This window comes from Nomascus leucogenys, chromosome 11, assembly GCF_006542625.1.
Source record: "Nomascus leucogenys isolate Asia chromosome 11, Asia_NLE_v1, whole genome shotgun sequence".
NCBI lineage: Eukaryota > Metazoa > Chordata > Mammalia > Primates > Hylobatidae > Nomascus > Nomascus leucogenys.
The window spans coordinates 19199786-19222936 of record NC_044391.1 but is presented as its reverse complement, the minus strand read 5'-3'; the positions used below and the strand labels follow the sequence as shown (position 1 = coordinate 19222936).

At 35.5% G+C, this 23151-nt stretch overlaps 1 long non-coding RNA gene across 1 annotated transcript; it reads right to left on the bottom strand.

The window, feature by feature from the left end:
* Positions 1 to 5234: 5234 nt before the first annotated feature.
* LOC115837334 lies at positions 5235 to 12118 on the bottom strand. Its single transcript, XR_004032387.1, has 4 exons — positions 11602 to 12118; positions 11247 to 11297; positions 6454 to 6514; positions 5235 to 5629 (listed from the first exon to the last, which is right to left on the bottom strand). It is a non-coding gene; the product is annotated as an uncharacterized LOC115837334 (long non-coding RNA).
* Positions 12119 to 23151: the final 11033 nt, after the last annotated feature.

Here is a 23151-nt window from a genome sequence, read left to right as displayed (position 1 = left end):
AATGATTTGGATTCATTAAGGCTACATCATCGAGGAGCCATTCATCCTGACTGATGTTGCTCTGAGTCATCAAGAGAAAGACACTGCCTTTCCAAAATAATCCATGGATTCACAACCAAGCAAATAAGACCTATCTATAAATCTCCAATAGTAGAGCATCCAATCCCATTCCACACTCCTCCCTCTCCTCAGAGAAGAATTCCATAAGCATAGGAGGTAGAAAAAGACTTCAGATGACAGAATGATAAAGAAAGAAAAACAGGAGTCCCTGCTGTTTACAGAGCACTTATGTGTTCTCATTTCACCGTTTGCAAAGTTATGGTGCCAGCTTGACAAAACCATGGAGAAGAGGGCCCAGCTCCTAGCAAATGCCAAGCAATGTGGTGGTCACCACCGTGTCTGCTGGCTCAGAGAATCCCAGTGAAGTCTGGAAGGATGGCAGTGTCATTCACTGCGTCTTGGACCCTCTTCTACTTTTCCTTCTACCCTTCCCATGCCATATTCAAGGGAAGGAACCATTCATTTAAAGACTAAGTGTATATTCCAAATTTACCATTTCTGATTTCCAGATGCCACACTTATTTTAAAATACAACCTAATTGAATATACTTCTCACATTTAAAATAAATCTCAGTACACTGGGGCTATTATACAATCTGCTCTTATTACCTTGAAGATAATACAAGGCTTATAGGTTCTTAAGACCAGCAGACAGAAAATTTTCTTTTTTGTCTTTCCTTCAATTCCACACACCACATTGGAGAAAAAGAAAATATACCTACCTTCATCAAGCTTAACATCCTCTTCAGAAAAAATCACAAGTATAGATATTTTTTATTAAATTAGAGACACGTAAACCAAAGGTAATGCATAATTCTGGGTTGGATCCTAGAAGTTTTTTAAATCAATAAAAAATATTTGGGGACAACCGGAGAAATTTGAATTGAAATAATATTAGGTATACTTTATCAATTTTAAATATTTTGGATGGCACTGAGGTCATGCAGGAGAATTTTCTTAGGAGATGCAAGCTGAAATATTTTGGAGTGAAATGTCAAAATACTTGTAATTTACTTTCAAATGAATCAGAAGAAAAATGTGTCTATGTGTGAGAGAGAGAGAGAGCAGGAGAGAATATATACAGAGAGAGACAAAGCAAATGGTGTAAATGTTAATAATCACTGAATCCAGGTGAAGGGGATAAAAGTACTTACTATGTTATATATATTTTTTTGTCAGTGGAAGAAAATATGAGGCCACGTAATGCAGCTTGCAGTTGCAACAGCATTTACAACATTATCTGATTAATGCATTTTCTAAGAGGAAGAAAAGTGCAAGAGTTGTAGCCTAAAACCGAAAGTCATGTGATCAGAAAAATAAAACAATTCACACATGCCAGTATTCCCCTAAATGATTTCTCTTTTTGAACTTTAAGGAAAAGAAGGTATACATAAAAAAAAAGAAGAAAAACCCCCAAATATCAGAGGACTGTAGTCTTTTGCTTAAAGGGAATTGTAACACAAGAGGGTCTTGGCAATAGTATTTGGTTACAGACAGAACGAGCTATATAATTTTAGAAGCCCAGTGCAAAATGAAAAGGAGGTTTTTTTATTCAAATATTATTAAGAATTTCAAGAAAGCAATAGCAGAACATTAAAGTGTGGGTCCCTTCAGAGTGTGGATTCCTGGGCAACCACATTGGTGGCATGCCCATAGAGCCCACCCTTATTACAAGTAAAAATACTGAATATGCCACAGTTCTCTTCTTATAATTATAAAAAATCCATAGCCACTCAGCCAAAATAAAGGCTGTATTAAACCACTGTGCCTGTGTCAAGAACCAAAGTTGAAATAAATGAGCTTTATAATACATTCATTCAATATATAAGTTCTATAATTTTAGCAATATTATTTTGAGTTAATAGCATTTATTATACTATCTTTTGTATTCTAAATATAAACTCAAACTATTCATATCACATGACCGAAGGCTTTTATATTTTATATTATATGGGAGACTTATAAAAACATTTATGCTGTCAGCCACATAAAACATTATGTGTGAGTTGTAAAATGGATTTGATTTTCTCAAAAGGATTCACCCTTTCAAAGTAAAGAAACTGAGATTGTAATCTAGCAATTTAATAACAACATAACATGAATTTTTACTATGTTTAGTTTCATATCTTCAATTACTTATAGAGGAACTGATTTGTAATGTTTGCATTTGCCTTGTCAAATTGTTTTGAACTGGTAATTTGCCTCATGACCTTGTGCAGTTTCTAGAAAGAAGTGGAACGTTAAGCCTTTGTCCTAGAAAACTCAAGCCTGGGGTAAACAAATCAAACTAATAAACACTGGCTAATAAGTTTATCTTATTACTAGTTCACATAGTTGTTTCATGTCACAAAATCGCAATGAATCATTTTTTAATGTTGAAATGCTTACCCTGTGAAGTGTTATTTTATGAGGATAATTTTTCATCTCCTTCTACCTGGTGAAACTATCTCTTTAGTTATCATTAATCATCCTTCATGCAAATCAACTACACAGGCAAATCACCAACACAAAAACATCCTAATGAAAATTTAAATTTTTTTTTGCAAAATTCTTTCATTATGAATTAGATCATATTGGTTATAAGTCAAAATATCTAATTAACTTCCAGATATAAATGTGGTTCCATTCCTCCAAAACAAAGCTATATTTCCTGACTTCTTGCAATATAGAACATTTCCCTTTAACTCCTGAGCTTTGTAAGATATTTTATCTATTGCTGTAGGTTGCTAGACTCCCATGTTAAAAGAATGGCAGAATATAAAACCCATACAATTTTCAGGGATGATAGCCTGACATCCGGTGATATTTCAAGTAAGCCAGAATTCCTACAAAATACCTGTATACTTGAATTTAAAAACAAAAAAGCCCCTAATATAGTACAGTAATATTAATTTTCATTTTATCTTAACCAATAAATAATCACATATTCTTAGTTCCCACTTAAAAATACCTGTTTTAGTATGAAAATACTCCTTGGATATTTTCTGATTCTTCTATAATGCAAATATTGACTATTGACTAATATATTTTAAAGGTACTCTCACATAAGTTGCTCTGTGGGGTTGGCACACTACCCATTAAAATAGTCCTTAATTATTTTCTTGCCAATTCACAAAACTTTTTAAAATGCAAAAAAAAAGAAATATTATTTTTTAAATGTTTAATAGCATAACTGTGAGGTAGGGATGCCAGCTCTGCCAGATATCAAGTCACATTTTAAAACAGTGATAATCAAAACAGCATGCTATTAGAACAAAAGTAAGTGTGACGATAAATAGAACATAGTGAAAATGCCTGAACAAAACTATATAACGAAATTTTTTAGACATAGGCAACATAAAGTAACAGAGAAGGACTACTAATAAATAAAGATTATTAATTAGCAATCTGTGGAAATTGACCTTATATCAGTCTAAATTCCTTATAGACTACTAAATTGAGTAAAAACAAATCATGGGAAATTTAAATAGATAAAGATCACTAGAGGGATGATCTATCTGCAATAAAAACACAATTTATTCAAATTAAGCCCCCCAAAAATAAGTAGACAAAAATAAATTACATTAAATGAATTTAAAGCTATTTAGGAACTTACATAAACTTCAATTCTGAGATAGAAGCAATGCAATTAAACTAATCTTATGGTAGAATTCTACTACTTTTATATTGAAAATACTGATGTTAATATCAAAATACAACAATCATAATGAACTTGGGGTAAAACCGGTTTACTCTTATACTCTGATGAAACTATCTTCATACAACCCTTATAAAAGGCAAATTGCAATCTGTATGAAGACTAGATTTATTTCCACAATTTCTCTGAATACACACATTTCTGGGAAATTTATGTAAAAGAATAATTTAGCTGCAGAGAAATCAATATGTATAAACATAACAATAAAAAAATTAGAAATATATACAAGGTTTAATGATGAAACAATGCTTAAATTAATAATTTTGCATTCATTATAGCGTTAACATTATTTGCATCCATTGTAGCCTTAACAATCTCACTTAACACTTTTTAGGAAAATTGGCAACATGATAAAATAAGAGAATCTCTAGAAAGTGTTGTCAGACATTCTCTAATAAATATTAAAATTGATAATGTTTGATTCTAAGATTGTCATTACAATCTTGGTTAAGAAGCAGTAGGGATTATCATCAGTGCTTAGGCTTTGAGAAATGTCATTTAACAATACATTTCAAAACTTATAAAAACAAGTGTATTCATTCATAGAAGAGGTTGCAGTACTTTTTAAAAGACCACAAAATATGTAATAATTCAAAAACAATAGAAGTTTACTTTTTTTAGTCAACTAGTTCCTGAGATGGGGTTATAGCCAAAACTATAAATAAATGTAGATACAGCTACAGATACAGATTCATACAAACATGAAGATATAATTAAAAAATACAGAGGCTGGATGCAGTGGCTCACGCCTGTAATCCCAATACTTCGGGAGGCCGAGGCGGGTGGATCACAAGGTCAGGAGATTGAGATCATCCTGGCCAACATGGTGAAACCCCGTCTCTACTAAAAATAAAAAAATTAGCTGGGTGTGGGGGCGCGTGCCTGTAATACCAGCTACTCAAGAGGCTGAAGCAGGAGAATCACTTGAACCCAGAAGGCGGAGCTTGCAGTGAGCTGAGATCGCACTGCTGCACTCCAGGCTAGCCATAGAGTGAGACTCCGTCTCAAAAACAAAACAAAACAAAACAAAAAAACAGATGTATGTGTCTCCAGATTGGTTTTCTTTTTTAAAAGAATTTCAGGTGATTCATTTTTCTTTTAGTTTATTTGTATTTTCTACAATGACTAATACTTTCTTAAATCATTAAGATTAAAAAATTAAAAAGTGGTAAATTAAGACATACGTTAAAACATTGAAAAAACTTATTTAATATGCTAAGATTAAACACAATCTGCAGTTGTAAGTTCATCATGATTACAAGTATGTATTTATACATTCACATGTATATATACACACATATACACAAAGATTATAAAGGCATTTGTATAAATATGTGGTTAAGTTTTTGATATTACAATTATTTTTCCGTCTTTTAAAATGTTAGGTCATTTCAACAATTTTTAAACAGAAATCTTTAAAATGAGAAGAAAAGCATTCTTTTAAATCTAACTGTAATTTGCTCTAAGAACTGGGCTGCAGAATTATTCTGAGACAGAAATACTGTTTTTATTTTTAAATTAAAAAAGAAAAATCATTTGATTGATTGTCTCCGTTAAAGCTGAGAAAACTGGAGTCTGTTTAGAATGTCGTGCATTGCATGATGGCTCTCCAAAAGATATGCCTAAATCCTAATTCCCAGAACCCATGAATATGACCTTACTTGGCTAAGGGATCTTTGTAGATGTAATTAAATTAGGGGTCTTGGCATGAGATCATCCTGAATTACCTGAGTGGGCCCTGAATGCAACGAAGTGTCCTTGTAAGAGAAGGGAGAAGACATGCGGAAGAAGAGCCACATGATCACGGAAGCAGAAATCAGTGATGCAGCCACAAGCCAAGGAGAATCAAAGAACGCCTGGAGCCACAAGAAGCTGGAGGGAGGCAGAAAAATGAATCTTCTCTAGAGCCTCTGAAAAGAGCATGGTCTTGCTGACACCTTGATTTCAGATTTCTGGCCTCCAAAACTGAGAAAAATAAATTTCTGTTGCTTTAAGCCACCCAGTTTGTAGTAAGTTGTTAAGGCAGCCATGGGAAACTAACACACAATGGTTATACAAAATGAAATAAATTATTCTCCATAATGAAGTATTAAGAATATAAAATATTTTCCTGGTCACTGAAGAACATGCTTTGGGGTCCCTGAATGGGGAGGAGAGGTGTGGGTAACAGTTACTAGGAAAAAAATAATCTAGCACAAATTGGCAAGCAGGACTAAGGAGGGTCTGACCAAGAAGCTCTAAACTAAATAACTTAGTTTTACTTGTACATTTTCTCGCTGTGCTGTTCTGAGCTTACGCTCCATCTTTTATCCCCCATTCTTCAGTAAAAGTTTATTCTTAAAAGAACAGTGCTTTAAAGATTGAATAACCAGCATCTGTGTTTCATGCCAGGGATGAGAGGAGAAAGCAATGTCGAGAAGGCTAGAAACAGAGAAGGAGAGTGGAATTCAGCGGCACCGTGAAAATAGCAATGAGCAGTGAGCAGAAGCAAACCCATGAAGGGATTTGGAGGAGGCAGGGGATGGGGCTTCAACAAATGCATTTGGATAATTAGAGAAGTGAAACTCCAAAGACTACTGAACTTGGCCACACACAAACAACAGAGGTTTGGATTGAATTACAGGAGAGGTCAATTTTAGCCAAAGTAAAATTTTAAGTTCCTTTTAAAATCAGCTATGTAGGGCTACATCTCTGACCTTTTGTTTTCTCTTCTTCCTCCATCTCTTCTGTGTCATGATATGGATTTTTCTTACCAGGCTGTAAGATAGGAATAGCCAAGTTAAATTAAGTAGAGTAAACACCAAGAACTTGCTACCCCACCCCAGGGTTGTTAATGTGCACAAACTATTAAAACAGAGACATGAGGACTCAAAGTGAGAAAAAATAATTAACACAACAATCTTTAAAACATCAAAGAGGTTTGTCCTTTTGTGCCTGGCTAATTTCACTTAACATAATGACCTTCAGTTTCATCCATGTTGTTGTAAATAACTGAAGGATAGTTATCAGAGGCAGGAAAGGGTAGTGGAGGGCTGAGGGGGAAGTGGGGATGGTTAATGGGTACAAAAAAATAGAATGAATGAATAAGGCCTAGTATTTGACAGCACAACAGGATGACTACAGTTAATAATAATTTAATTGTGCATTTTAAAATAAATAAAAGTATAATTATATTGTTTGTAACACAAAGGATAAATGCTTTAGGAGATGAATACCCCATTTACCCTGATGTGATTATTACTCATTGCACGCCTGTATCAAAACATCTCATGTACCTCATATATATGTACACATACTATGTACCCACAAAAATTAAAACTAAAGTATTATAAAATTAAAAAATATCAACAAGGGTGAACAAAAGGAGAGTGGTGCAAGCGGGAAAGGAAGACAAGTCGGTGAAAAATGGTCAGAGGGATGAAAAGATAGGAAAATAAAAGAATAAAATAGTGATGAGTATGTTTCAATCAAATAAATAATGAGGTAAGAAAAAGATGAAAGAAATGGGGAAAGAATTTAGCAGGAAAGGGAAGTAGAAAAAGCTTTGAATGCAGAACACAATATCGCCATAACAAATCAGATTATATTAAACATGAGTGGTTTTAGAGCATATATAAAATCATTTCAACTTTCTGACTTTAATGAGAGGTATAATCAATTTAAATTTTAATTTAAATGACACTTTCCAAAGATCATAAAATTTTAGAGCCAACAAAGATTTATTACACTCTGGGAGAAGTTAGAAATTTGGAAATGCATGAATTCTCTTACGACATTTGGAGTTGTTACAAAGTCAGTGGTTTGGTAAATAACTCCATGACCTAAAAGAGCTCATTTATTTTTCAAAGTGAATATTCACTCTAAGGGGGCATCTTTCATAAAAGGAAGCTCCAGTTCAGGTTTTAGGAAGAAAGGCTAATGATGAAACAGCACTTTAGTGCTTCTGTTTTGAATAAATTATTAGCCTTGTCCAGTTCCAACATTAATTTTGTTGTTTATGTGAATTAATATAAACTCTGAAGAAAAACTATCTAATGTTATTAATTTGAAAAATGTGGCTTTGGAAAACTTATAGTCTTCCATTTTAGTTTTATAGGAAAGAAGTTCTCAGAAAGATGAAATGTGAAGGTGATGAATATGTAATAATGTTTTCATACACTTGCCAATTTAATATGTTTGCATAAATATTTAATACATCAATCTTTTCAAGAAGAACATGTTCTGTATTTCAATGTGTCTTTTCTTTTTCATTAGATTGGCCTATTTCTAAAGTCCCCAGAGAAAATTGTATTATTTGGTGGACATTTCCAAAACAGTGATCAAACCTCCTTATTTTGTGAGTACATAAGAAAATGTAACTTTTATTTGGACTCCATGCAGTCTCATTATTATACATATGTGTACATGATTTGTAAGAGTAAAATCTGCTTTAGTTGATTTGGCATTATATAAAATTATGAAAAACATAATTTGAATCAAATATTAAGAGTGAAGCAAGTGTGTTGAAAGTACCTTAAATTTCAATCAAAGTAGAAATGTTTGTGGCTAATTCCTGACATTACAACTTTCTCCAGGTTTGAGGTACTTGCATAAAATATGTAAACTTTTATCTTGAAATTTAGTTTAACTCTATTAAATTGTTCTCATTTTAAGGTTCTGTTCAGCTAAACACAATTCTTTATTAAACTGCCCTCCTAAATCTCATTCAAATTTAATTACTTTTCCAATATTCCTTCTCAAGTCATAAATATGCCTGACTACTCCATACATAGTTCCTCTCAATGACACCTTGAATCTGTTAGTTGATTTCTTTTTCTTTCTTTTTTATGGAGGGGGCAGTGGGGACAGTCTTGTTTTGTCTCCCACGCTGGCATACAGTGGCATGATCTTAACTCACTGCAGCCTCAAACTCCTGGGCTCAAGCAATCCTCCCAACCCAGCTTTCTGAGTATCTGAGACTACGGGTGTGTACCAACACACTGAGCTAATTTCTTTAATTTTTGTAAAGCGAAGGTCTTGCTATGTTTCTCAGGCTGGTCTCAAACTCATGGCCTCAAGCAATTCTCCTGACTGGGCCTTCCAGTTTCTTTCTTTACATGTGCTCTTTGAGGTGATATTTTACATGTATGCACTTGCTGCATTAGAAAAACCATCTAATTTACCTCTGATGTTACTATTCTTGTCTCATGTTTCTACATACGTCTTTTACTGGTGTATATATTTTGAAACAATATTCAAAATTTTTATGAAACAAAACTACTGACCAGGAATCAACAACTGAGGATCTACCTAGGACTTACCAAGCTTATGAAGCGGTAGTCTTTCAGCTTTCAACTTTCCTGCAAGTCCTCAAGGTCTAGTAAGACATAGTTGACCTTCCCAGGACTCTGCACAAGCAGGTTAGCATGACTTTTCTCCAGCAGGGAAATCACAAGTACACAAGGGCTAATCACCTCTAAGAGTGGCAGAGAATACGTGCTATCTCTTTAGACAGACAAGTGATTGGGAGCTGAAGAGTTGATAAACACTCAGGCTGTCATTTTCTTCAGAATCCCCTAGCAAAACTTTTAAGTTGGTAGTTGTAAAATTTGAAGACATGAGCACTACAAGTGTAGAACATAAGCTCCTCTGGGGATGAAGATTTTTGTCTAGTTTACTATTTCTCTGTGACTAGAAAAAGGGTCCTCCTGCATGTTAAGTGTTCAATAGTTAATTGTAAAATAAATGAATCAGAAGAGGACAATAATTTGAAAAAAAAGTGACCATTTTTTTAATGTTCCATTTACATGATTGAATAACGAAATGAATTGTTCAATGGGTGAAGCACATCAGGATGGGGCAGGCCTAACCCCAGAGCACATTTGGCAAAATTATGGGGACTTGCTCTTCTCTGAGAATATGCTACCAAACAACAATCTTCTATTACCTTATACTCTGACAGCCTTGGTTTTCTATCACAGTAGTCAACAAACATTTCAATGTGAAATTAGAAGAAAACACAATATATGGAGTTTTCTCAAAAAAATTAGTAGAATTACCACTACCATATGATCTAGCAATCCCACTTTTGAATATCCATCCAAAAGAATTGAAATCATGATCTTAAAGAGACATCTGAAGCCCCATCAATATTCACAACAGCCAAGATGTAGAAACAACCCAAATGTCCATAAACAGATGAATGGATAATTGCATTCTCAACTTTTGTTTTAGATTCAGGGATACATGTGCAGGCTTGTTATGTAGGTATATTGTGTGATGCTGAGGGTTGGGGTACAAATGATCCATCACTCAGGTAGTGAGCATAGTACTCAACCCCTCCCTCCCTCCCAATTCTAGAAGCCCCGAGTGTCTATTGTTGCCGTATTTATGTATATAAGTACTCAATGTTTAGCTCCCACTTATAAGTGAAAAGACACAGTATTTGGTTTTCTGTTCCTGTGTTAATTTGCTTAGGATAATGACCTCCAGCTACATCTATGTTACTGCAAAGGACATAATTTTGTTCTTTTCTTATGGCTACTTAGTAATTCATGGTGTATATGTACCAGATTTTCTTCATTCAATCCACCAGTGATGGGCACCTAGGTTGATTCCATGTCTTTACTATTGTGAAAGTGCCGTGATGAATGTATGAGTGCATGTGTCATTTTAGTAGAATAATTTATTTTCTTTTGTATATATACCCAGTAACGGGATTGCTGGGTCAGAGAGTAATTCTGTTGTAAGTTCTTTGAGAAGTCTCCAAACTGCTTTCCACAGTAGAGGAACTAATTTACATTCCCACCAACAGTGTATAAGCATTCCCTTTTCTCCTGAGCCTGGTCAGCACCTGTTGTTTTTTGACTTTCTGATAATAGTCATTCTGACTGGTGTGAGATGTTATCTCACTGTGATTTTGAAATACACTTCTCTGATGATTAGTGATGTTGGACTTGTTTTATATGTTTACTGACCACTTGCCAGTCTTCTTTTGAGAAGTGTTTGTTCATGTCTATTGCCCAATTTTTAATGGGATTATTATTTTTTTTGCTTGTTCAATTGCTTAAGTTCTTTACAGACTCTGGATATTGGTCGTTTGTTGGATGCACAGTTTGTGAATATTTTCTCTCAGTCTGTAGGGTATATTTTTACTCTGTTAATAGTTTCTTCTGCTGTGCCAAAACTCTTGAGTATAATTAGGTTTCATTTTTCAGTTTTAATTTTTATTACAATTGCTTTTGAGGACTTAGTCATAAATTATTTCCCAGGCCGATGTCCAGAATGATGTTTACTAGGTGCTCTTCTAGGATTCTTGTAGTTTGAGGTCTTACATTTATATCTTTAATCCTTCTTAAATTAATGTTTGTATGTGGTGAAAGCAAGGGTCCAGTATTGTTCCTTTGCATATGGTCTTTATTGCAACTACTGAATTCTGCTGCCGGGTGAAAGTAGCCCTAGACTATGCATAAAAGAATGAGTGCTGCTGCATTTTAATAAAACTACTTACAAAAAGAAGCAGCTGTCCAGAATGGGACCATGGGTTACTGTTGGCCATATCCTGTATCATAACACATACAAATTCAAAATATAACAATATTTTCTATTATAATTTCACATTTGAAACACATGGGGCCATCCCTAATTTACTACTTGTTCATATTCTCTCTCCCTCCTCCCTTTCCCTCCTCTCCCAATCTCTCTCTCCCATCCTCTGTTTCAATCTCATCTCTCTCTCTCTCTCTCTTTCTTCCCCGCTCTATTCCCAAGTGTTATAGGAACAACCTACCCCAGTGGGGAGAAGTATTTTATAACTGACATTGTTTAAATTGCCAGCTTACCATCATAATAAAAAGCAGACTGACCTTTAGTTGGTTTAATTATGCGTTGAAATTCTGTATCACTTTTCTTGCCCATATTGCCTGAATCCAAGGCAGGGACTGCTCCCGCCATTGACCCTCTGTTGTTTACCACTGTCCTTTTGTTCCTTAAACAGAAAACGTAACTGCATATGTTGTACTTTTTAAAAATTAATAAGAAATATGTTAAAACTATTATGTAGAGGTAGTTGGACATATGCTAATTTATTTAATGAATCCTATTAATGAACATTTGTGCTATTTCCAATGTCCTTCACTAAATATACATGAACACTCACCTTTGCACATTTCTGAAAGTGTTTTGTTTGTACAAATTCCTAGAACTGAATCAATGACACACTTAAAATTTTAATAAATATTGCCACATTGCTTTTCAAAATTTCTGTCAATTTAAACTCTACCCTGGACTGAATGATAGTCTTTTTCTCTATACTCTCTTCAACAAAGAATACAATGATATTCTTAATTTTTGCCAAACCATTAACCCCAGAATGATAACACTTTATTCAAATAACACCTCTTTTCATAAATTATCAACCATTTCTATTTTTTTCCTTTGAAAATTCTCTTCATTATATAATGGTGCATGATTTGGGTTCAGGTGGAGTGAATATCCACAAAGGCAGACTTCCAAACACATAACATTTACTATATTCAGGTAGAGTCTTAAAATTGCACAGCTTGTTAAGTTAGATGAGTCTTGTGTGAGATTATTTAGTCTCTTAAGTGGAATATGTTCAGATATTTCTGTCCACACAAAAATCTCTCACAGGATCATCAGTAAATTATTTGTACTTTTGTCAATAAAAAATAATTATAAATATTTATGTTGGATGTGTAGTGCCAATCGTTTTATTTTGAGTATGATATTTTCTGAAGACATACATAGTCCGCAGGAAACTGTATTTCTCTTATCTAGGAGTAAAAATGGGGTGGATTCATCCACAATAACCCATAGTATTTAATAATAAAATTAACAATTTCTAATCTAAATTCATATTTACATAATTTAGCCTATGTATTTCACTTTTCTATTTTCCTCACATACCTTTATTCAATCCATCAAAATGGATTTTGAATTCATCATAGAATATTGCATATTATTACTGATTTCTATGAAAAACTTGAAATACATGAGATATAAAAAATGTGTTTCGTTTGAGATGACAATGTTAGGCAATATAACAATGTTGAAACCATTTCGGATATTAATTTTTACAGGGAAAATATTTAAGATGTTTAAGTTTTAAAGTATCATCTAAACAAGACATGTGCACCCAGCCTTCCTATTTTTTGACAGGGGTACAGCACTTACCCTCCCTTCTTTCCATGGACCCTCCCCCTTAGTCTGTAACCACCACTGAGCCCTCTCCCCTCAAAGTGCCGAACTTTATTTCTCTCTGTATTTCGTTCCAATTCCAGATTAAGGAATCAGAGTCTAATAGTAATTATTCTCCTAATAGAAGGACAACATTTTACTCTAGAAAGTTTTCTCTGGCTGTATTATACCACTGGGCAAAATTTCTATACACAAATACTGTACTCTGTATTCTCCCCTGTTGGAATGAATGAAGTGTTAATTCTCCTATTTGAACTCAGATGTTCCTGAGTTTACCGGATGTCATGCACTATTCACTGGATACCATCCACTTATTGTCTACTCAGAGGCATAACTCTTGCATTTGTCCCCTTTCTTTCTCTCTTCCTTCATTATCTGCAACATTGATATTCCTTAGGAATCTTTTCCTGTACTCGTGTCCTCTTTATCTATGTTCACTCCCTAAGAGATCTCACATAAACTCGTAACTACAAATACTGTCAATCTCCTGAAAAATTGCTAACTTGCATCTCCAAGCCAAACCTGACTTGTGAACTCCAAATGAATATGTTCAAGTTGTTTTCTTAACATCTGCAGCTAGGCAACTAAGAGGCAACATGTTTAAAACTGACTCTTGATCTCTTCCATATCTTTCCCTCTCATAGTCCTATATAGCAGTAAATGGCAATTCTATTTTTTTCTAATTTCTGAGATCAAAACATTTATAGGCATAACTTAATTCTCGCTTTTCCTCATAACTATATACAACTAACTATAAATGCTCTCAACTTTTTCTTCAAATATCCAGAATCTAATAGTTCAAGATAATCTAATTCTAACTAGCCCCATATCTACTACTCTAGTCTAAGCTACTGTTATGATCCACTTCAACTATCTCGGCTGCTTCTCTTACCTTTGTTTCAACGTAGTGTGATACAGTAATGACAGTTTTCTTTTTAAAACAAAATACAGATTATGTCATGTTTGCTTTAAAACCTTCAATGGCTTTCTAGCTTCCTCCAAGTGAAAGCCAAAGCACAAGACCCTACATGATCTAGACAAATAAGATCTCTCTCTGATCTCATCTCTTACTACTCCCTCCTTGTTCACTTCCAGCCACACTGACAAATTTGCTATTGCTCAGGACGCATCTAGCCATCTCTCATCTCAGGAGTTTGTATTGCCTTTGTATCTCCTTTCTGTATAGATAACTTTGCAGGCACCTCCACTTTCTTCAATTTTTCTGTCATTGAGCCGTGATATAAAATAGAACATCAACATTAATATTAATTCTATTAATAAAAATGTTAATATTAATGCAATAGAATATTAATAAAGACTAGGACATCCATAATAGCAAATGCATGTATGGGTAGCTAGATAAACATAGCTTCAATGTATAACTAAATCTAGTAGATTACAAAACAGAATTCATATCTTCCATGTAACTGTGAAAGAGAAATACTAATAGCTAACACTTAATAACTGTTATTCTTTTGGACTGTATTGTGTGTGTCTTGTGCATATTAATTCACTTAGTCATCAAAACAGCCCTATGGAGCAGGTAATACTATTCTCATTTACAGATGAGACACTGAGGCAAGAGTGGTTAAATAACTTGCCCCATTTCACCTAAGTAGTAAGAGCTATGATTTAAGTCTAAATAATGGCTCTAAAATTATGCCCTTGATTATCATACTCTTGATCACTGTTCAAACTATCTTTATAGTATGAAGGTTTTTAATAAAGTAAAATTTCCTTAGAAAAAAATTAAGAGGCCTAAATAGATTGTAAAGTAAGATTACAAAAGTAAAGACAACTGCGCTGGGCATAATTCTAAGATGTTCCCATTATTCCCACCTTTCAGTGTGCACCTCTGTATAAACCCCTCCATTGATGGTGGGCAGGCTTTGTGAATGTGATGGGATAGTCTCTTCCACGATTAGGGTATGATAACTGGCACAGCTGACCTTAATAAGGGCAGATTATCCTCAGTGGGCTTAACGTAGGTAGGTGAGCTCTGTTCGTAAAGAAGAGTTTCAAATTTGAGAATGGGTATTTGACATGCAGGAAGTTCCACATTGCTGTCTTTGAAGAGGAAGAGGGTCATGTGGCAAGGGACCTAGAGGACCTTTAAAGAGACGAGAGTGATACCTTAGCAGATACCCATTAAGGAACTGAACTCTGCCAACAATGTGAATGAGTTTGGAGGAGTACCCTGATCTTCAAATGAAAACACAGCCAGCTCGACAGTGAACAGAGAATCCTGTCACTCTATTCCTGACCTTATAACTACATAATAGTGAGATCATAAATTGGTATTGTTTTAAGCCATTATGTGTGCAGTAATTTGTTACTCAGTGATTGAAAACTAGTACAACAGGAATCTGTTATATCAATGTATATGATTCATTTAAATTTATTTAAAAATTGATTGGTCCGATTTGGTTTAAAGATTAAAGGAATAGGAGGAGCAGGTGGAGCAAGATGTCTGGATTGAAGATTCCACCAATCATTCTCCCCACAGGAACACCAAATTGAACAACTACCTACAGAAAAAAGCACCTTTATGAGAATCAAAAATCAGGTGATTAATCACAGTACCTGGTTTTAGCTTCGTATCACTGAAAGAAGCACTGAAGAAGATAGCAAAGACCATTTTGAATTGCCGATGCTACCCCTCCCCGATCCCCTGGCAGCAGCCATGTGGTGTAGAGAGAGAATCTGTGCACTTAAGGGAGGAAGAGTGTAGTGATTATGGGACTTTGCCTTGGAAGTTAGTGCTGCCCTGTCAGGGTGGAAAGCAACATCAGACAGAACTCAGCTGATGCCCACAGAGGGAGCATTTAGAACAGCCTAGCCAGAGGGGAATCACCCATCTCAACAATAGGAACCTCACTTCTAGCAAGCCTTGCCGCCACAGAGAAAGTGCTCTTGAGTCCCAGAAAAACTTGAGAGGCAGTCTAGGCCACAAAGACTGCAATTCCTGGGAAAGTCCTGGTACTGTGCTGGACTTGGAGCCAGTGGACTTGGGGGGTACATGACCCTGTGAAACACCAACTGGGGTGGCCAAAGAAGTGCTTGCATCACCCTTCCCCTAACCCCAGGGAAGTAGCTCACAGCTCTGAGAGAGACTCCTTTCCTCTGCTTGAGGAAAGGGGAGGGGACAGTAAAGGGGACTTTGTCTTGCAACTTGGTCACCAGCTCAGCCACAGTAGAAGACGGTGCCAGGCAGAGTTATGAGGCTCCCATTCCAGGCCCTTGCTCCTGGAAAACATTTCTAGACACATCCTGGGTCAGAAGGGAACCCTCTGCCTTGAAGGGAAGGATCCAGTCCTGACAGGATTAATCACCTAATGACTGAAGAGCCCTTCGACTCTAAATAATCGGCAGTGGTAGTTGGGCAATACTCACCGTGGGCCTTGGATGAGACGTAGAGATGTGCTAGCTTCAGATATGACCCAGCACAATCCCAGCTGTGGTAGATATGTGGAGAGACTCCTTCTGCTTGAGAAAAACAGCGGGAAGAGTAAAGGGGACTTTGCCTTGCAGCTTAGGTACCCAGTGCAGCCACAGTGGTGTAAGGCATCAAACAGGTTCTTGGGGTCCCCATTTCCAGGTCTTGGCTCTTGCATGGCATTTTTGGACCTTCCCTGGGTCACAGGGGAGCCCACTTCCCTGAAGGGAGAGTCCCAGGCAGAGAAGCATTCACTAAAAGCTGACTGAAGAGTGAACATCAGTGATAGCTCGGTAGTTCTTGCCACAGGTCTTGGGTGATGGTGGCCACGGAGAGAGACTCTTCTGCTTGTGGAAATGGGAGGGAAGAGTCAGAAGAACTTCATCTTGAGGTTTTTATGCCAGCTGAGCCACAGTAGATTAGAGCATCAGGTAGATCCCTAAGGTTTCCAACCCCAGGCACTAGCTCCAAGATGGCACCTCTAGACCTGTCCAGGGCTGAGGGAACTCTCTGCCCTGAAAGGAAGGACACAAGCCTGGCTGGGCTTCACCACCTGTTGATTGTAGAGACCCAGCACCTTGAGTGAACATAAGTGGTCACCAGGCAGTGATTACCACAGGCCTTGGATAAGACCCAGTGCTGTGTTGGCTTCAGATCTGACTCCCAGTGATGGTGGCCACAGGTGTGCTTGTGTCACCCCTCCCACAGCTCCAGGCAGCTCAGCACAGAGAGAGACTCCATTTGTTTCGGAGAAAGTAAGAAAAGAAAGCAATACTCTCTGCCTGGTAATCCAGAGAATTCTTCCACATCTTATCCAAGACAACCAAGGTGGTACCTCTGTGAGTCTATAAGAACCACAGCGTTACTGGGCTTAGGGTGCTCCCTCATGCAAATATGGCTGCAATGACAAAAAAACTTAGGTCACAACACCCAGGTTTCTTGAAATACCTGGAAAGTCTTGACATGAAGAATAGTTACAAACAAGCCCAGACTGCAAAGACTACAATAAATACTTAACTCTTCGATGCCCAGACACTAATGAATACCCAAAAGAAAAATATGGCCTTACCAAATGAACTAAATAAGGCACCAGTAACCTCCTGGAGAAACAGAGATTTGTGACTTTTCAGACAGAGAATTCAAAATGGCTGTTTTAAGGAAACTCAAAGAAATTCAAGATAACACAAAAAAGGAATTCAGATTGGTATTAGATAAATTGAACAACAAGATTGAAATAATTTAGAAGAATCAAGCAGAAATTCTGAAGTTGAAAAGTGCAATTTACGTATTGAGGAATGCATCAGAATCTCTTAACAGCAGAATTAATAAAGCAGAATAAAGAATTAGTGAGCTTGAAGACAGGTTATTTGAAAATATACAGCCAGAAGACACAAAAGAAAAAAGGATAAAAAGAATGAAGCATAAATACAAGAGTTATTAGTTTTTGTGTGTGTGTGTTTTTTTTTTTTTTTTTGAGACAGAGTCTCGCTCTGTCGCCCAGGCTGGAGTGCAGTGGCGCGATCTCGGCTCACTGCAAGCTCCGCCTCCCGGGTTCACGCCATCCTCCTGCCTCAGCCTCCCGAGTGGCTGGGAATACAGATGCATGCCGCCACACCCGGTTAATTTTTTTTTGTATTTTTAGTAGAGACGGGGTTTCACCATGTTAGCCAGGATGGTCTTGATCTCCTGACCTCATGATCTGCCCACCTCGGCCTCCCAAAGTACTGGGATTACAGGCGTGAGCCACTGCGCCCAGCGAGTTATTAGTCTTAAAGAGCAGAAAGACAGAGAGAGAGAGAGACAGAGAGAGAGAGAGAAATTTTATTCAAAGGGACAACAAAAAAAACTTCCCAAACCCAGAGAAAGATATAACATTCAAGTACGAGAAGATTATAGAACAACAAGCAGATTTGAACTAAAGAAGACTATGTCAAGACATTTAACAGTCAAACTCCCAAGGATAAAGAAAGGATTCTAAAAGCGGCAAGAAAAAAAGAAACAAATAACATACAATGGAGCTCTAATATGGCTGGCAGCAGACTTTTCAGTAGAAACCTTACAGGCCAGAAGAGAGAGAGGCATGACATATTTAAAGTACTGAAGAATAAAAATTGTTATCCTAGAATAGCACATGCTGCAAAAATATCCTTGAAATGTAAAAGAAAAATAAGGTCTTTTCCAAACAAAAGCTGAGGGCCATTATGAACACCAGACCTGTCCTACAAGAAATGCAAAAGGGAGTTCTTCAATCTGAAAGAAAAGGATGTTAATGAACAATAAGGAACCATCTGAACATATAAAACTCACTAGTAATAGTAAGTACACAGTAAAACACAGAATATTATAACACAGTAATTGTAGTATGTAAACTACTTATACCTTGAGTAAAAATACTGAAATATGAACCTATCAAAAAAATAACTACAGCAATTCTTCTACACAGTCATACAGTAAAATATAAATACAAACAATAAAGAGTTTTTAAAAAAAGCAGCGGGACCAAGTTAAAGTGTAGAGTTTTTATTAGTTGTATCTTTGCTTGTTTTTTAGTTTGTTTATTGGTTCATGCAACAATTTGTTGTCATCAGTATAAAATAATGGCTAATATTATTTGCAAACCCCATGGTAACTTCAAATAAAAAAATCAAACAGATGCAAAAAAAAAAAAAAAAGGAAAAAGGAAAAAATTAAAACATACAACCAGAGAAGATCACCTCTACTGAAAGAAAGACAGGAAGGAATGAAAGAAGGAAAAGCAGACCACAAAGCAACCAAAAAACAAATAACAAAATGGCAAGAGTAAGTCCTTACTTATCAATAACAATATTGAATGTAAATGGATTAAACTCTCCAATCAAAAGTCATAGAATGAATGAATGGACACAAACACAAGACCCAACAATTCGTTACCTAAAAGAAATATGCTTCACCTATAAAGACACACAGAGACTGAAAATAATGGAATGGAAAAAGATATTCCATGCCAAGGGAAATAAAAAAAAAAAAAAGAGCCGTAGTAGCTATACTTATATCAGACAAAATAGATTAAAAACACTATAAGAAGAGACAAACAAAGTCATTATATAATGATAAAGGAATCAATTCAGCAAGAGGATATAGCAATTTTAAATATATATATGCACCCAACACTAGAACACCCAGATATATAAAGCAAATATTGTTAGAGCTAAAGAGGGACATAAATCCTGATACAATAATAGCTGGAAACTTCAACACTTGATTTTCAGCATTAGACAGATCATCCAGACAGAGAATAAACAAGGAAACATCAGACTTAGTCTGCACTATAGGCCAAATGGACCTGATAGATATTTACAGAACATTTCATCAATGCCTGCAGAGCACACACGCTTTCCTCAGTACATGGATCATTCTCAAGGATAGACCGTATGTCAGGCCACAAAATAAGTCTTAAAAAATTCAAAACAAATGAAATTACATCCAATATCTTCTCTGACTGCAATGGAATAAAACCTGAAAACAATAACAAAAGGATTTTGGAAATTATAAAAACAAATGGAAGTTAAACAATATGCTCCTGAATGACCCATCGGTCAATGAAAAAATTAAGAAAAAAATTGAAAATTTTCTTAAAACCAATGATATTGGAAACACAACATACCAAAACCTATGAGATACAGTAAAAGCAGTAGCAAGAGGAAAGTTTATAGCTACAAATACCTACATGAGAAAAGAAAGATAACTTCAAATAAATAACCTAACCATGCACCTTAAAGAACTAGAAAAGCAAAAGCAATCCAAACCAAAAATTAGTAAAGAAATAATAAAAATCAGAGTAGAAATAAATGAATTTGAAATGAAGAAAACAATACAAAAGATTGACGAAACAAAGTTTTTTTGAAAAAATAAAATTGACAAACTTTTAGGCTGACTAAAAAAAAAAAGACAGAAGATTATAATAAATAAAATCAGAGATGAAAAAGGAGATATTATAATACAACTGATACTGCAGAAATTCAAAGGATCACTAGAGGCTTCTATGAGCAACTATATCGCAATAAATTGGAAAACCTAGAAGAAATGGATAATTTCCTAGACATAAACAACGTACAAAGATTGAACCACAAAGAAATCCAAAAACTGAATGGACCAATAATAAGATCAAACCCATAATGAAAAGTCTCACAGGAAAGAAAAGCCCAGGACCTGATGGCTTCATTGACAAATTTTACCAAGCATTTATAAAAGAAAGGAGGAGGGAATACTTCAAAACTCACTTAATGAGTCCAGTATTACCCTGATATCAAAACCAAAGGAAGAACATTGAACAAAACAACTACTTCTAGATGAATATTGGCACAAAAATCCTCAACAAAATATTTGCAAACCAAATTCAAAAATACATTGAAAAGATCATGCAGCCAGGTGCAGTGGCTCACGCCTGTAATCCCAGAACTCTGGGAGGCCGAGGCAGGTAGATCACCAGGTCAGGAGATGGAGATCGTCCTGGATAACACAGTGAAACCCCGTCTCTACTAAAAATACAAAAAGTTAGCCAGGCGTGGCAGCATGTACCTGTATTCCCCGCTACTCGGGAAGCTGAGGCAGGAGGATGGTGTGAACCCAGAAGGCAGAGCTTGCAGTGAGCCGAGACCGTGCCACTGCACTCCAGCCTGGGTGACAGAGCAAGACTCCATCTCAAAAAAAAAAAAAAAAAAAAAAAAAATCATTCACCATAACCAAGTGGGATTTATACTAGGATGCAAAGATGGTTCAACATATGTAAATCAATTAATGTGATACATCATATCAACAGAAAGAAGGACAAAAACCGTATGATCATTTCAATTGATGCTGAAAAATCATTTGATAAAATCCAACATCACTTCAGAATAAAAACTCTTAAAAAATTGGCTATAGAAGAAACATACCCTAACACAATAAAATCCATATACAATAGACCCACGGCTAGTATCATACTGAATAGGGAAAAAGTGAAAGCCTCTCATCTAAGATCTGGAACATGACAAGGATGCCCACTTTCACCACTGTTATTCAACATAGTTCTCGAAGTCCTAGCTAGAGCAATCAGACAAGAGAAAGAAACAAAGGGTATCCAAATTGAAAAGGAAGATATAAAATTATCCTTGTTTGCAGATGATATAGTCTTATATTTGGAAAAACCTAAAGTCTCCACCAAAAATCTATGAGAATAAACTAATTCAGTAAAGTTGCAGGATACACAATCAACATACACAAATCAGTAGCATGTTTGTAGCCAACAACAAACAATCTGAAAATCAAGAAAGTAATCCCATTTACAATAGCTACAAATAAAATAAAATAATGGAATTCACTAAAGAAGTGAAAAATCTCTACAATGAAAACTATAAAACATTGATAAAAGAAATTGAACAGGTCACCATGTTCACGGATTAAAATAATCAATATTGTTAAAATGCCCATACTATCCAAAGCAATCTACAAATTCAATGCAATCCCTATTAAAATGCTAATACATTCTTCACAGAATACAAAAAACAATCCTAAAATTTACATGGAACCACAAAAGACTCAGAATAGTCAAAGCTATCTTGAGCAAAAGCAAAGCAAAACAAAAAAAAAAACTGGAGGAATCACATTACCTGACCTCAAATTATTCTATATAGCTATAGTAACCAAAACAGCATGGTATTAACATGAAAACAGTATGGTATTATCCAACAGAATGGTTAGTGTTCACTGTATATGTATGGATTTGTTTTTGGGTTCCCTTTTCTCTTCCAATGATCTTTTCTTTTATTTTTGAATTTGGTTTGCAAATACTTTGTTGAGGATTTTTGAGCCAATATTCATCTAGAAGTAGTTTTCTGTTCCAGTGGAACAGAAAAAAGAACTCAGAAACAAATCCATCATCTACAGTTAACTCATTTTTGACAAAGGCGCCAAGAACATACACCAGGGAAATGACAGTCTCTTCAATAAATGGTGCTGGGAAAACTGGATATCCATATGCAAAAGAATGAAACTAGACCCCTGTCTCTCAACATATACAAAAATCAAATCAAAATGGATTGAAGACCTAAATATAAGACCTCAAGCTATGAAACTACTAAAAGAAAACATTAAGGAACCTCTCCGTTATATGGGACTGGGCAAAGATTTGTTGAGTAATACCCCATGGGTACTGGCAACCAAAGCAAAAATTGACAAATACGATCACATCAATTTAAAAAGCTTCTGCACTGCAAAGGAAACAGTCAGCAAAGTGAAGCAACAACCCACAGAGTGGGAGAAAATACTTGCAAACTATCCATCTGACAACAGATTAATAACCAGAATATATGAGTTCAAACAACCTTACAGGAAAAAGATCTAAAAATCTGATTAAAAAGGGATAAAATATTTGAATAGATATTTCTTTAAAAACGATATAAAAATGCCAAACAGCCATAGGAAAATGTGCTCTGTATCATTGATCACTAGAAAAATGCAAATTAAAACTACAATAAGATACCATCTCACCCCAATTAAAATGCCTTATATCCAAAAAGCAAGCAATAAAAAATGCTGGAGAGCATGTGGAGAAAGGTGAACACTTGCACACTGTTGGTTCAAACGTTGTAATGTAAATTAGTACAACCACTATGGAGAACAGTTTGGAGGATCCTCAAAAAAATTAAAATAGAGCTACCATATAATCCAGACATCTCACTGCTAGGTATATCCCCAAAGAAAGGAAATCAGTATATCGAAGAGATATCTGCACTCTCATGTT